Source organism: Lissotriton vulgaris, chromosome 5 (assembly GCF_964263255.1).
Source record: "Lissotriton vulgaris chromosome 5, aLisVul1.2, whole genome shotgun sequence".
In the NCBI taxonomy this organism is placed as follows: Eukaryota; Metazoa; Chordata; class Amphibia; order Caudata; family Salamandridae; genus Lissotriton; species Lissotriton vulgaris.
Window position 1 is genome coordinate 1,364,162,285 of NC_141693.1, and position 14,324 is coordinate 1,364,176,608.

Consider the following 14,324-nt stretch of genomic DNA (forward strand, 5'->3'; position numbering starts at 1 on the left):
AGGGCGTTAATCTCGGCGTGTTTCCAGCTCTCAGGGAAGGTTGTGGTCTTGAATGAGAGGTTGATGATGTTGCACAGTTGGGGAGCGATGGCGCAGTCAGCCTTGTTGATGATGTGGTGGGGAAGAGGATCAGACGGGGTGCCTGAGTGGATGGAGCTCATTGTTTTGCTCGTGTCCTCAGTGGTTATGCTGGTTCAAGCAGTGAGGTGGTCGAGGTCAGTGGGTATCGGTGGGGCCGGGGTGGTGAGGTTGTCGGGGTCCATCTGAGGATTGAAGCTGTCGTGGATGTCGGTAATCTTGCGGTGGAAGAAGGCAGATAGGGCGTCGCACAGGGCTAGTGACGGGGGGATGTAGTTGGTGCTGGAGTTGGGGTTGGAGAGTTCCTTCACGATGTTGAAGAGTTCCTTGCTGTTGTGTGCGTTGTTGTCGAGGCGGTTCTTGAAGGCAGCTTTCTTGGTGGTCCTGATGAGGTGGTGGTGGTTGCGGATGGCGTTTTTGAGAGCTGCGTGGCTGTTGGGTGTTTTCTCCTTGTGCCAGGTGTTTTCCAGTCTCCGGCAGGTGCGCTTGAAGGCTAGGACCTCCGGGGTGAACCAGCTGGCTCTCTGACTGGTATCTCTGTGGGCGTGTTGTCTTGTCGGGGCTAAGGTGTTGGCGCAGTCCTCCATGCAGAGTCTGAGGGTGCGGGCCCCCTCATCGGGGTTGGTGGGGTTGGTCGGGGGTTGACTTTAGGTTCACAAGTGTTCTCTGCCAATCTTACCTTCTGTTTTGCTGAATGTGCATAGTTGAACTAACTCTCATGTTGCATTGATGTTTTTCCATTGCAGCTTGTGATGCACCCTTTTTGGGCTGCAGCACAAGCCACAATGGAAAAAGCCATGATCTCGACTGCCTACACGGCTGTAGCGTCATAGTTTGGCGGGTGGGACCTTCAACTACTTGTTGGACGGTCCCAATCCTGCTGAGGTGGTGGTCGAACACTCATCCGACCGCCATCATAATCGGACACTAAAGGTTTTTTCTGCAGAAGGCCTTTGAATCCCAGGCCATTGTCTGGTAATCTTGATAAGATGTTTTAGATAGCTCCCCCGCCACTTTATTTTGATGCCTCTCCACCAGCACCACATCGGTCCTGCACCCCAGAAAAACATTTTTGCCCTGACTTTCAGGTGGAAATAATCCACTCAAGAACATGCAATCCTGACAGGTCTCAATCATCAAATGTCAATTATCCTCATTGAGGATGTGAGGTATGCCAGATAAACTAGGCTGCTCCTCCCTTGTCTTCAGCGTCGCCTCTGTTGTCGGTGCAAGACAGTCAATTGAAAAACATACTGAACATGAAAAAGGCATTTCGGCACATAAATACAACAGATTAACAGGCTTTCTTTCTTTTTGGAAATAAAAATAGTATTCACGTTAGCATGCTTCTGGTTCCCCCAGACTCCCAAGGGTTACATGGAACATAAAAAATGAAAATAATTTATAGCTGAGAGAGATAAAAAGATCACCGATCCAGACATGGAGTAAATGTAACAAACATAAAGCTTGTTATAACACTGGTGAACAGGAGAGAATTTATGGAAATGTATATGTAGCTTGCTGTAATGGAGATATTTAATAAATATGATCATTACAACATCCTTGCAATATACGTAGTGGCAAAAGTGTCGCTCAGTGGACTCAACACCAAACAAGTATGATTGCAGGCATAATTTTAGTGAAGCCTGCAGAACTACCAATCAGGAGCTCTGGCAGACAAGATCACTTTGGAGATCCAGAATCTACAATACACTTAGGTTGGTTGCAAGGAAAGGAAGGAGGTATCCCATATCCTCTAACAGGGCTACCAGTTTAGTTAGTTAAAGTGACTTTCATCAGATAATCATGGACACACATTCTCACTATCTACCATACTTTTTAAAGGGAAAAGCCATCTGCATTACCTGGAAAATAGCAATGTGGTTTCTCAGTTGAAGGCCCTATATTGAATGTGAAATCCATGCTGGTCCAATAAAAATAAAACAAAACAGCCTATAATTTAGAAAATGGTGTCAGTGTGTTTTTTTCATGTAACTATCCTCACTGTACCACCTCCGTCTCAACCTGCCTCCCTGAAATGAATTCAAGAAGGATATGTATTGTTAGGATTGGGAAGGTTTTAAAAGCCTGCACTCTAAGTTGGCTAAACAATTTACAGAGAGGTAGGATTTTAGAGGTTAGATGTAGTGGAAATTTAGCGATTCATTTTTTTACTGCAAAAACGTAATATCTCTGGCTTTTTTCTCGCTTGCTGTAATATGCCCTTTCCACATATGGTGCTACAGTTTTAAAACACCCTTCTTACCACTCTTCACCAAACTGTGCTTAGGATATGGCAGTCAGACTTCTTAATTGTAAAGTGTACGTGTTATATATATATATATTCACTGAAAAAACCATAGGTTTGACACCAGTTATAGTTAGCTGGAAATTTTACTGACATAAAACCAATGAAATTCCACGTTATAGTTAGTTGGACTCACTATAACTTGCGCGTGTAATGCACTGCTGATGACATTACATATTACATCACTTATGACATGGTCAGTGACATCACTTATGACACCATCCAGTGAATGTGTGTCTTTCTAAAAAATAAATATGTTTTATATATGTATATGTAAAGGTCGAGGGAAGAATAAATGTTTAAATTATTGTCTTAATGAATGTTTTTTTCAAAAAGAAGTGATTGGATAACTGGCTTATTAAGTGTACCTTAGGGAATACATATATTAGCGAGTAATGTTTAAATATTTAAATATATGTATCAGTGTTTCACTTTGTGAATAACTGGCTGCATGGGTTGATGAGTACCTACATGTGTAGGTATTTGGGTTCTTAGATGTTTTTTTAGTATCAGTATGAGTGTTTCTATGGTTTCATGGGGGTATTACTAATCACATAGATGCATGAATGACTAACTCTCTCTTTGTATGTGTTTAGAAGACACCATATGTGCAGGACTGTATGGGTGGTTGAGTGTGTATAGTTTTATATGCAAATAAATGGATGTTCAATAGTTTATTTGCATGTGTGAGTATGTTTGTGAGTAACTTTTGGATGATTGTCGGTGTGTAACAGAATGTATAGGTGTATCACTACATATGATGAGTGAGTATATGTATGAGTGACTATATAGAACTGTTGGTGAATGAGAGAATGTGTATATAGATGGTGGAATTACTGAATTGGTTGTTGTAACTGGTATGGGTATGTCCATTTTTTTGAAAATGTTAATTTCTATTTTCCAATATGTGATTTAAGGGTTACATTACACTTAAAGGAGGACTGTCATGAGTGATGTCATAAGTGATGTCACTGACCATGTCATGAGTGATGTAATATGTAATGTCATCAGCAGTGCATTACACGCGCAAGTTATAGTGAGTCCAACTAACTATAACGTGGCATTTCATTGGTTTTATGTCAGTAAAATTTCCAGCTAACTATAACTGGTGTCAAACCTATGGTATTTTCAGTGAATTTCATAGGTTTTTCAAATGCTACTTCCTAACTATAACGTGTGTAAAACCTATGGTTTTTTCAGTGAATTTCATAGTTTTTTTGAATGCTAGTTCCTAAGTATGTAATCACGTTCGTAACTACATAGTGTCACCGCCTACACGTCCTGAGAAGCGCATGTAAAGTCACGTGACTTGAAAACAAAACTTCCAATTGGTTATTAGTAGTTTCTGTTCTGGAATATACACAAAGCACTCCACCCACTTTCCTCACAATCTTTTCTACTCTCAAGAGACAACAAGGTCGAGCATCTTCCGGAAGTCTTTGCTGAAATGGCTTCCCTACCAGATTTATCTTCCGAATCTGAAGGAAATGAACGACCACCGTTAAGAAGAAAAAATGAATCTTTCATTTGGCAATTTTTCACTTATCCTGAAGATCAAAAGAAAGTGAATGCGCCAAAAGTAACCTGCACGATATGCAATTCGGAGCTCTCAAGAGGAAATCCAAATAAAAAATATTCCTTTTCTGCACACACCATGCAGCGGCATGTTAAACAAAGGCATCCTGAGCATTATGCAAAAGCATCGACAAGAGCCCTGGCCACGCTATTACCATCAGAGGTGGCCAGCACATCTTCTGGTGTACGACCTGTATCTCCATCGAGTGCTGAAATGGACTTGAGACCATATCTTGCGAAGGTGCATATGAAATGCAACAAGTGTGGAGAAATTCTTTTATATGGAGAGCAGAGCCTCGTTCTTATTAAACTCAAAATTGACAGTCACAAATGCCCCAAGAAAAGATAAATTTCTTCACTTCATTTTCAAAGTATTACATACTGAAAAATGTAGTAGCAACTTTAAGAAATCGAAAGCATTATAACACTTCTTTCCCCCAAAAAAAAAAAAAAGTTATTTTCAGAACTAACTCTTTCCACCAAAACATGCTCGAAGAGCATATTATAAGATGTTTTTTCGCCGCTTTATTTTAGTGCGAGACCAGGTGCGCGCACCCTTCTATCGCGTACAGGACCTGACACTCCCATGTGAAGTCATGTGACTTCTAAACAACACTTCTAATTGGTTCTTGGTAGTTTCTATTCTGCAATTTACACGCAGCACTCCACCCACTACCATCACTTTCTTTTCTACTCTCAAGAGACAACAACGTCGAACATCTTCCCGAAGACTTCGATACAATGGCTACCGTTCCGCATTCATCTTCCGAATCTGATGAAAATGAGCGACCACCTTTCACAAGAAAAACGGAGGCCACGCTATTACCATCAGAAGTAATCAACACATCTTCCGGTGGACGACCTGTATCTCCATCGAGTGCTGAAATGGACTTGAGACCATATCTGGCGAACGTGCACATGAAATGCACGAACTGTGGAGAACTTCTTGTATACGGAGAGCAAAGCTTTACTCTAATTAAACAAATAATTGAGAGTCATAAATGCTCCAAGAAAAGTTAAATTTCTTCACTTTATTTGGATAGTATGACATACTGAAAAATGTCGTCGCAACTTTAAGAAATAAAAAGCATCATAACACTTGTTTCCAAAAAAAAAAAAAAAAAAGTTCTTTTCAGAACTAACTCTTTGTACCAAAACAAGCTTGAAGAGCATATTAGCTGATATTTTCTCGCCGCTTTCTTATAGTGCGCGACCGGGTGCGGGCACCCACCTATCGCATCGAGACACGCATGTGCAGTCATGTGACTTTAAAACAACACTTCCAATTGGTTCTTACTAGTTTCTATTCTGCAATTTACACGGAACACTCCACCCACTTCCCTAGAAAACCAGTTTATCGTAAATCTTTTAAAGCCTCCTCTTATGAAATATTCAACATCAATCACATAGCAGAGTACTAAATAGCACTATATACACTCCGTCCCTTAATTATAAGAGACTTATTGCTATGTAAAATCAACTTTTGTTTTCCAAGATAATGTAAAATGCTGAGCCTATTACATAATTTTATTACACATATATGTTACTAGTCTCCTTCGAGTACTAACACCGTAGAAAATACCACCAATAGCGGTGATATTTTTTACACCGAGAACGGGCGATTTCTATCGCTTACAGCCCTTACAATTATAAAGTTTTATTTCCTAAGTCTCTGATCTCCAACTGTGCAACGTAGATCCCCTGTGTTTCACAATAAGGTCCATAAACAAAAACTACAGAGCCAGCATTATAAACATACACAAAACAACAAAACGACAAGAGCCACCATGCTTATATATATCCTTAATATAATAAACCTCTGAGAATAAATACATATTTCCGTGGCAGCCCATAACACAAATGTGGCATCCTCTGACTCTGCTCCATTACCAAACACCGTAACTCCCCACCCCCCTCACTTTTCACTAAACTCCGCACTCCACCCCAGCCAAACCCCCTATTACAAACCCCCAACCTACCCTCCCTGCCCAAACCCACCATGAACCTCAAACCGCCCCTAGAAAACTTATAAGACACAGGATTACTAAAACTCAAAGAATACGCAACAGGCACATAATGTAAATAGTACATAAAGAGACATATTTTTTCCAAAATACTATTTAAAAACATGTTCTATTTTTAATAAATCTATCATGCATCTGACCCTCTACAACTGCTTTCAAAACGTGAACTATAAACCTCTACTTTTCATTTTCAAACCATACACTTTCTTCTGACCCTCTAGAACTGCTTTCAAAACATGAACTATAAACCTCTACTTTTCATTTTCAAACCATACACTTTCAATTACATTATTTTTTTTCCACAATTCATGTAATGTTACAAACCTTTTCTAAAATACACCAGTCCGTACAATTTATAAGGATTTATTTTCAGTCTTCATCAGTGACACTTTCTTCACATACAATAGAAATCACTATAACTTTTTAAACGACAATGCTAACGCGGTAAAAATAACCCTTCATTTACTTTCCTTTAAGAATGCACACTATGTACCCCACGCATGCGTTTCTTAATCTTTGTATTTGGCAGCGAATACCGACCTTGAATCGGAAGACATGAACAAGAGCGCCATTGTCACATTTAAAACTGAACGTTGCATCTGCTCACACACATATCTTTCACTAAGCTAACATTCACAGAAAACAGCATTGATGTAAAAAAAAATTGACCTTGCTTTACAACTCCCTCAAATCACTCCCTTATTTTTTAACGCATCCTCCAGTTCAAAAAAAGCTACTTTTTTAATAACCACTAAGCAATATATAAGTGACTAGACTCCTAGAAAATTTATCAAGTCATTCTGCTCCTCTCCACTGCATAGCCGGCGACCTAATTCTGTGGAGTTGCTATACAACCGGCAGTGCTGCGCCGTTTCCTGTACCATCTTGGGAAATTCAAAATGGATGTCCCTCCTGCCTTCGCAAACGAGCCGGGCCACTTAGAACTATTTTGCCAGAGGATGCTTGACTACTACGGCATCTTACCACTCTCGACTTTGAATACTTCATATCGATTATCATTTCGATATTCGCATTTCACCTGTGTGCAGCCTGTATTTCATTGCCTGAGCTGTGATTTCACGTGGGCCCTGGATTTATGTGTCTGCAATTTGGTACCTCCTGAACCGAATTACAATCACCTCATGAATCCGTTACTTGATCATGAACAGCTTTGTTACAACGGAGGGTTTATGGCCTTTGCAGCGATACAAGGAGTTCTGGGTCATTGGAATATATTCGCAGCGGCGCAAGATTTCCTAACAGAGAGCTACATCGAAAACCCACCGAGCTGCCCTATGATGGTAAAAGACACTCCAATAATGACAGATCATGAATGCTCCTTTCATCTTCTCAATTGGATGGCTGACATGTTTTCAGATGATAACAATGATTTCATGTTAGAGGCACTTGCTGCATACTTTGCCTACACAATGGACGGTTAACTCTTTCCTAACAGCGAGCTACATCGAAAACCCACCGACCTGCCCTCTGATGGTAAAAGAGGCTCCGATTATAACAGATCATGAGTACTGCTTTACTCTTTTCCATTGGATAGCTGACATACTTTCAAATGATAAAACTGATTTCCTGTTACAAGCAGAAGCTACCTATTTTGCCTAAACAATGCTTCAATAACTCTCAAACAAGCCATTGACGTCCTCATTTCCTTTTGGTTTTCTATATTCTTCACGTTCTTTTCCATATTTTCTTTTGAAGAACAGACCTATTTGCTTTACTAACAGTGGACATTATGATTTCGTGTTGTTTGACAGCTGATTCATAAAGTAATGATGGATAACCACTTGCATTTTCATATATCGTTCCTAAACTGAAAGGCCAGAAACCTTCTTCCATTTATTAAAATATAGTATACTTCCTTATAAGAGTGTACAATGTTTTTTTCCAACTATATTCATTTTTCTTCAACTATAGCGTTTGTATTCCATGTACTACTGACAATACCAATTACTGTGTTTTTTGCAATTTCTGTACTCATATTACATAATGATTTGCCTTTAAAACAGTACATTTCTAAATAAACATTTCAAATATTCACGGTTTCTCTTTTAATCCATAATCTCAACTGAAATGATTTCATATTGAAAAACTATTCATGGGTTCCACATAACCTTAACTGTAGTCACTGAGGACCTTATTTATAAAGACCTTCCGCCGCCAGTGCCTCATTTTTTAAAATGGGAAAAAGTAATGCACCGGTGGCGCAAGGCCTTCATAAATAAAGTCCTGAATGTTTTCTTTTCTTGACCTCACTTACTGATACTAGAACCTGCAAGCCAATTACGGCCCGTGAACTCTTTCTTAGTAGGTCGCGCACCGTAAAGACAGTTATACCACTGTTAACATTTTTTTTTTTACTGTTACTAAGCACCGACACAGTTCCGCTTCACTCAGAGTTAATCACTGCTCCCACGCTTCTACAGGCCAGACGCTATGTCGTATTTCTCTCCTTATCACCCTTTCATCTCCACAATAACAAACAGTTGTCCGCCAGCCACCAGAGAACAGACTCAGATGCAGAGGCACCAAAGAGTGAACCCATCACCAACTGCCATCTCCGGCTGTTTCCATGGTTACACCTCATTCTGCACCTTGCTGAAGGCACAGGTCAAAAGTTCATCTCTCAACGTTCTACAGCTAACTAAGAAGACTATTTTCCCTCCAGAAACACCTGCCAATCCACAACTCTGTTACATGTCTTGTTTTTTCACACCCAATAGTACTTTTCGTTTAACATAAACATTGACCTGTTCACTCTCCACTTGTTACAATCAACCAATCATTTTTATTTTTTTTAACCACACCCAGCCTCTTCCTTTTTCTTTATTTAAAATTTCAACTTCTAACTACCATTCCACTTCCAGAACCGATCGGAGACGACTACAAATCCCTTGAAAATGAAGGTCTGGCTAATAGGACACAGTTATATTCACTGGAGTGAAAAATATGCAGTAAGCAGACGAATTTGCAACCTCAGCTTACCAAATGTACACATAACATGGATTTCCAAAAGAGGATTGAAATGTCACCAATTAATTCCATTGGTGAAAACTTTTATGCATCTCCCAGAACCAGACCTTATAATTGTGCACTGTGGTGGGAACGATCTAGGCACAATCACTGGGGTAGGTCTGGAAATGCTACTAAAAGACACCTTTCGACAATTGATGACACTTTTTCCTCGATCTGCCTTGGTATATTCCAATATATGCCAAAGACAGAAATGGAATTGGTCCAATCACCATTGTGCACAATTTGAGAAAGCAAGGAGACATGTAAATAAATCTGTTTCTGCGTTCCTTAGAGATTATAGCATGGGTTCTATTTACCACAACAACTTGCGATACCACATGCAAGACGTCTATAGGAGAGACGGTGTTCATTTCACGAATGAGGGAAACAGAATCTTCCTCTGCAACATCAGGCTCTGCATCGGTACTTACTTATAAATGCAGAAAACACTCAATTAACACAAGGGCTATTTGCAGAGCCACCTTATATCTAAGCACTCAAACTTCTGATTTACCTCCACTTTCACACTCTTGTAAATAGGTGTGCGCGACCGGGTGCGCGCGTCCCGTATTTTTTTTCGGGGGAAAATTATATCTTTTCGCGTTTAAGGGCCTTACTACACACCCTGAGAAAACCTACGCAGGAAGACAATCTCTACCTTCTCCCCTTTCCATGTTTCAACGCTTTGAAATGAACAATATATTTACTCGCAGTGACAAAATGGCGGACAAAACTTCCTGATTTCCTTCGAATCGAACGTTAACAGACGTCACGCAGCCAAAAAAAATCCGCTCACGCGCAGCCGCTTGGGTGCGCGCACGTGTGCGCGCCTATAGATATATAATTGACTTTAACTTTAATTTTCTCAACAACTACTGAACGGATTTACACCATTCCAAAAAAAGCGTAATCTGCGAATTTCTTATAAATTCATTCACCCGTTCGAACTGTAGCCGAGTCTAAAGGTCCTATGGAAAATAACATTGAGAAAACACTTTTTGGGACCCCCCTTATATCTCAGCCCCCACTTGACCAATCCCCCCCAAACTTTCAGGGAAGGAGTGCAGCGAACCTAGCCATCTTCCTTGAGAAATTCGCAAAGACTCATCCACCAGGGCCAAAGTTATTCCAAATAGAATGTTGAGGATTTCCTATGGAAAACAATCCTAACTATAACTACCTACTGGCGACCGCCAGTAGGTAATATATATATATATATATATATATATATATATATATATATATATATATATATATATATATATATTTATAGACATGAGGAGGCACAATACTCTTTTTGGTTCTATCTTCTTAGGACATTAAGGGGGAGATTTACAAACATGTTGCGCTGGGTTAGCGTCACAAAAGTGATCCTAACCAGCAAAAAATGTTTTCTTTGCTATTTACTTTCCAGGGCAAAGCATGTTTTCAAAGTGCATTACTTATTGCCGAGGGGGAGTTACATGGGTGAAACATGGGTGTTCCTATACAACCACCCATGCCTTTTGACACGAAACCATATTTACAAACATGGTTTTGTGCTAATAATTAACGCCCCTTCAAAGGAGGCGCTAACAGGAGAAATGCTTTAATTTCTCTGTGTTTTTCTAACTTTGCATTTGTGCTGCACTATGCAGCATACATTCAAAGTGGGAAAAGATTTCCATTGTGTCTAGGCATAGTATTTTGCACACGAAGGGTACCCTTCCTGTACAAACCTATGCTAGACCTATGCACACACCCTAGCGCTATGGCGCTAAGGTGTGTGGATGGAGCACGCCTGTTGAAATCAGCGCCAGCTCAAGGGAAAGGGGAGGAGAGAGCCGTATCTCTGAAGATATGGTGCCTTCTTGCTCCCTCCCTGTCACGTAATTCAGGGCAGCCTCGTGTGGGGCTGCACTGCATTGTATGACATTTTTGTAAATCTCCCCCTGCCTCAGTGCCTGATTATGAGATTAGCGGTCTTGAAGAGGGCCGTCATACCAGCACCCCTGCTCTAAGACCGCCAAACTCGACCACCGCCCAGCCGATTACGAGTCATTTTGTGGCCTGACAGGCAGGCATGTGCGGTCCTGTGGCGATGCAGTTCAAAGGCTCATATGAAAGCCTTTGAACTGCTGTGCTGAAGGAGCGCTAAAGCACGTTCCTGCACAGCGTGGACTTTGCAGTCCATGGTGTACAGGAACTGGGGCGCATGCACACAGGGGGGGCACCATGTATCCCCATGCATGAGGTGCCAGGGAGCCTTGTAGAGCCCTGCAGAGCCCCCTTACTTTCTTGACCACCACACTTTTTATGGGGGACTCACTACCATAAAAAAGTGTGGAGGCCAGGAAAGCCATAAAATGCTTGCCGGGCCGCAATGGAACCACCAGCATATTACTTCTCCAGACCAGTGCGGCTACCACGAGAAATTGCAGACCACTGTTGGTTACAGTTGTCCCATAGCGGTCCGGCCACTGAAGTTTTAATACAGCTGTCGGACCGCCAGTGCGGCAGTACCTGCCTCCATAGGTTTGACCAGGAAACTCGTAATTAGGCCCTTATTCTTTTTTTATCCCTTATATTATCTGCAACATGGTTAATGCTCTAATGAAGCTCTGTAGTTTAAAAGTTACAAAGACCCTTTTAAGGTCTAACTTATAGATAGCATTAGCTCTCTGCACACAATGCAATAAAATAATGCATAGAGTAGGTTTGGCCTCAGCCCTTTGCTCAAAGTTTGATAGCTTTCTTGTGTGATCCTGGGTCGTTCACTTCTTTTTCTTTGAGCAGCATCACATGCATAATTTTTTTTTAAATGTACTGTTCTAAAATGGTGGTGGATCATCTTGGAACCACAAACTAAGGTTTAAAAAGTTATTCCAAAATTGTTGCTGGTGCGTCCAAATGCATGCAGGCTTGTGCATGCAAGGGGGCAATATTGGAATGCCTCTTTATTTGAAAAAACTGTCCAAAAGAGCTGGGCAAGCATGCGCATGCATGCGTCTGCATCATAACACAGAGCGGCCATCTTGGAATGTTTGGACATGTGTGTGAGCCATGACACACCAGCAGCTATATGCATTTTTTTGTTTTATGCCAATGCCAACAGAAAAAAATGGCAAACCCAATAACTTGTCTTTCAAATTTACGCCCAAATTTTTTAGACTTTCATGAAATGCCACACAGCTTTCTGCGCTGCACTGCACTGCACTGCATGAAAGGGAGAGGGCAGGAATGCACCATATTTAACATTATATGGGGCATTCCTGTCCTCACTTGGTGCTGACTGGTGCCAATGCAAGCACGGTGCAAGGGTGCCTGCATTGTAGGCAGGATTGTTTTTGCAAAAAACAATCCTCTGAGGCTTATTCCTATTTCTAAGTGTGTGTAAGATACAGTATACTTTGAAAGAGGAAGAAATGGGGAAAAATAAACATATTTCTCCTTCCTCCGCCTCCCCTGGGAAGGCACAGCATTTTAATGCATTTCCAGGTCTACCGCTCATGGGGAATCTGGGAATGCTACAAAAGTAATGGGTGGATGGTTAGAACACCCAGGCTTCACTCATGGAATTCCTTTTCAGGGTAAAGTACTGCAAGGCAGCAACTAGTGCTGACTTGCGTTACTCCACATTTACCAAGCACCACACAGCCACGCACCGTGGCCTTGCTTTGCTCGGTAGATCTTACTTTAGTGTTGCATTGCTCTTGTGTTACATTGTGTGATGCACTATGATAAATCTGCAACACAGTTTCTGTCTCTCTCACTCTGTCTGTGGCTCTCTCTCATTTTCCCTTTCAATCACCAATACCCTCTCTATTGTGTCCCATTTTCTTACATCCTCCACTCATTTACTGGATACAGACTGAATACACAGTTACAAACCGTCCAGTATCTTGAGTATCTGGAGTGGGAGCAAAGAACATGGTGAAAGGAAGTAACATGGAACTTTTTAAGTATGACTGGACTGGCAGTGTGAACAAACCAATCCAAAATTATTTGTAGAGCGCTGCTTGTCGCCTGTGAGGGTATCCAGGGGCCTGATATAGGTCTCACTCGAAGAGCCAGGTCTTGAGCTCCTTCCTTAAGTCAGTCAGTGAGGTTGAGGTGCAGAGGTCGAGGGGGAGGGTGTTCCAGCCTTTGGCAACGAGAAGGGAGAAGGAGCATCCTCAGCATATGCGAGGGATCTGCAAGAGGTGTGTGGAGTGAAGGTTCCTGGGGGACAGTGAAAGTGAAGACAGCAGTTCAAGTAGGCAGGCCATTGGTCATGGAGGGCTTTAGGCATGAGTCAGGAGCTAGAAATGGCATCTCTTCTAGTTCGGGAGAATGTGGAGGTCTTTCAGGTGCTGGGTGATGTGGATTCTCTTGGAAAAGTTGAGGATCAGTCTGGTGGCTTCTTTCTAAATTGTCTGGAGTCTTTCCATGAGTTTGGTGGTGGTGCCTGCTTAGAGTGTTTTGCCTTAGTTCAGTCAGCTGATGTTGAGGGCATGCATTACCATTTTTCCTGGTGGCGCTGGGGAGCCACTTGAAGATTTTGTGGAGGATGCAGAGTGTGTGGAAGCATGCTGAGGAGACGGCGTTGACCTGATGTTTCATGGAGATTTTTCTGTTTAGGATGATGCTGAAGTTTCAGGTGTGGGCTGTCGGTCTGGGGGTGGGAATGAGTTCTGATGGCCACCAGGATTCATTCCAGAGGGTTGTGTATTTCCTAAAGATGAGAACTTTCGTATTTCCATGTTGAGCCTTAGGCAGTTGTCCTTCATCCATGCTGAGACGTTCTTCATGCAGTTGTGAAAGTTAGTCTTTGTTGAGGTGGGGTCGGTTGAGAGTATTAGTACAAGCTGTTTGTCATTGGCATAGGAGATTATGTGGATGTGGATGCAATCTGAGAATGTCTGCAAATTATGTCATGTAGACACTGAAGAGTGTTGGGCTGAGGGATGAGCCTTGGGGAACACTGCAAATTTTGTACTTGACTTGCTATGTGAAGGTAGGAAGGCAGACTTTCTTGGTATGCATACTGTGAGGAAAGATGCCATCCATCCGAGCGTGTTGTCTGTTATACCTATCTGGCATAGACAATCAATGAGTGTGTGGTGGGAGACTGTGTCAAAGGCAGCGGACAGGTCAAGCAGGATCAGGGCAGCTGATTCTCGTCTGTCGCACTGTCAAGTAGGAAGCGGATGTCATCTGTTGCGGCTATTAGGGCTCTTTCAGTGCTCTGGTTGGTTTTGAATTCCGATTGGAAAGGGTGCAGTAGGTTGATTCTCTCCAGGTACTTGGTGAGTTGGAGCATGATTGCCTTCTCCAGGACTTTCATGAGG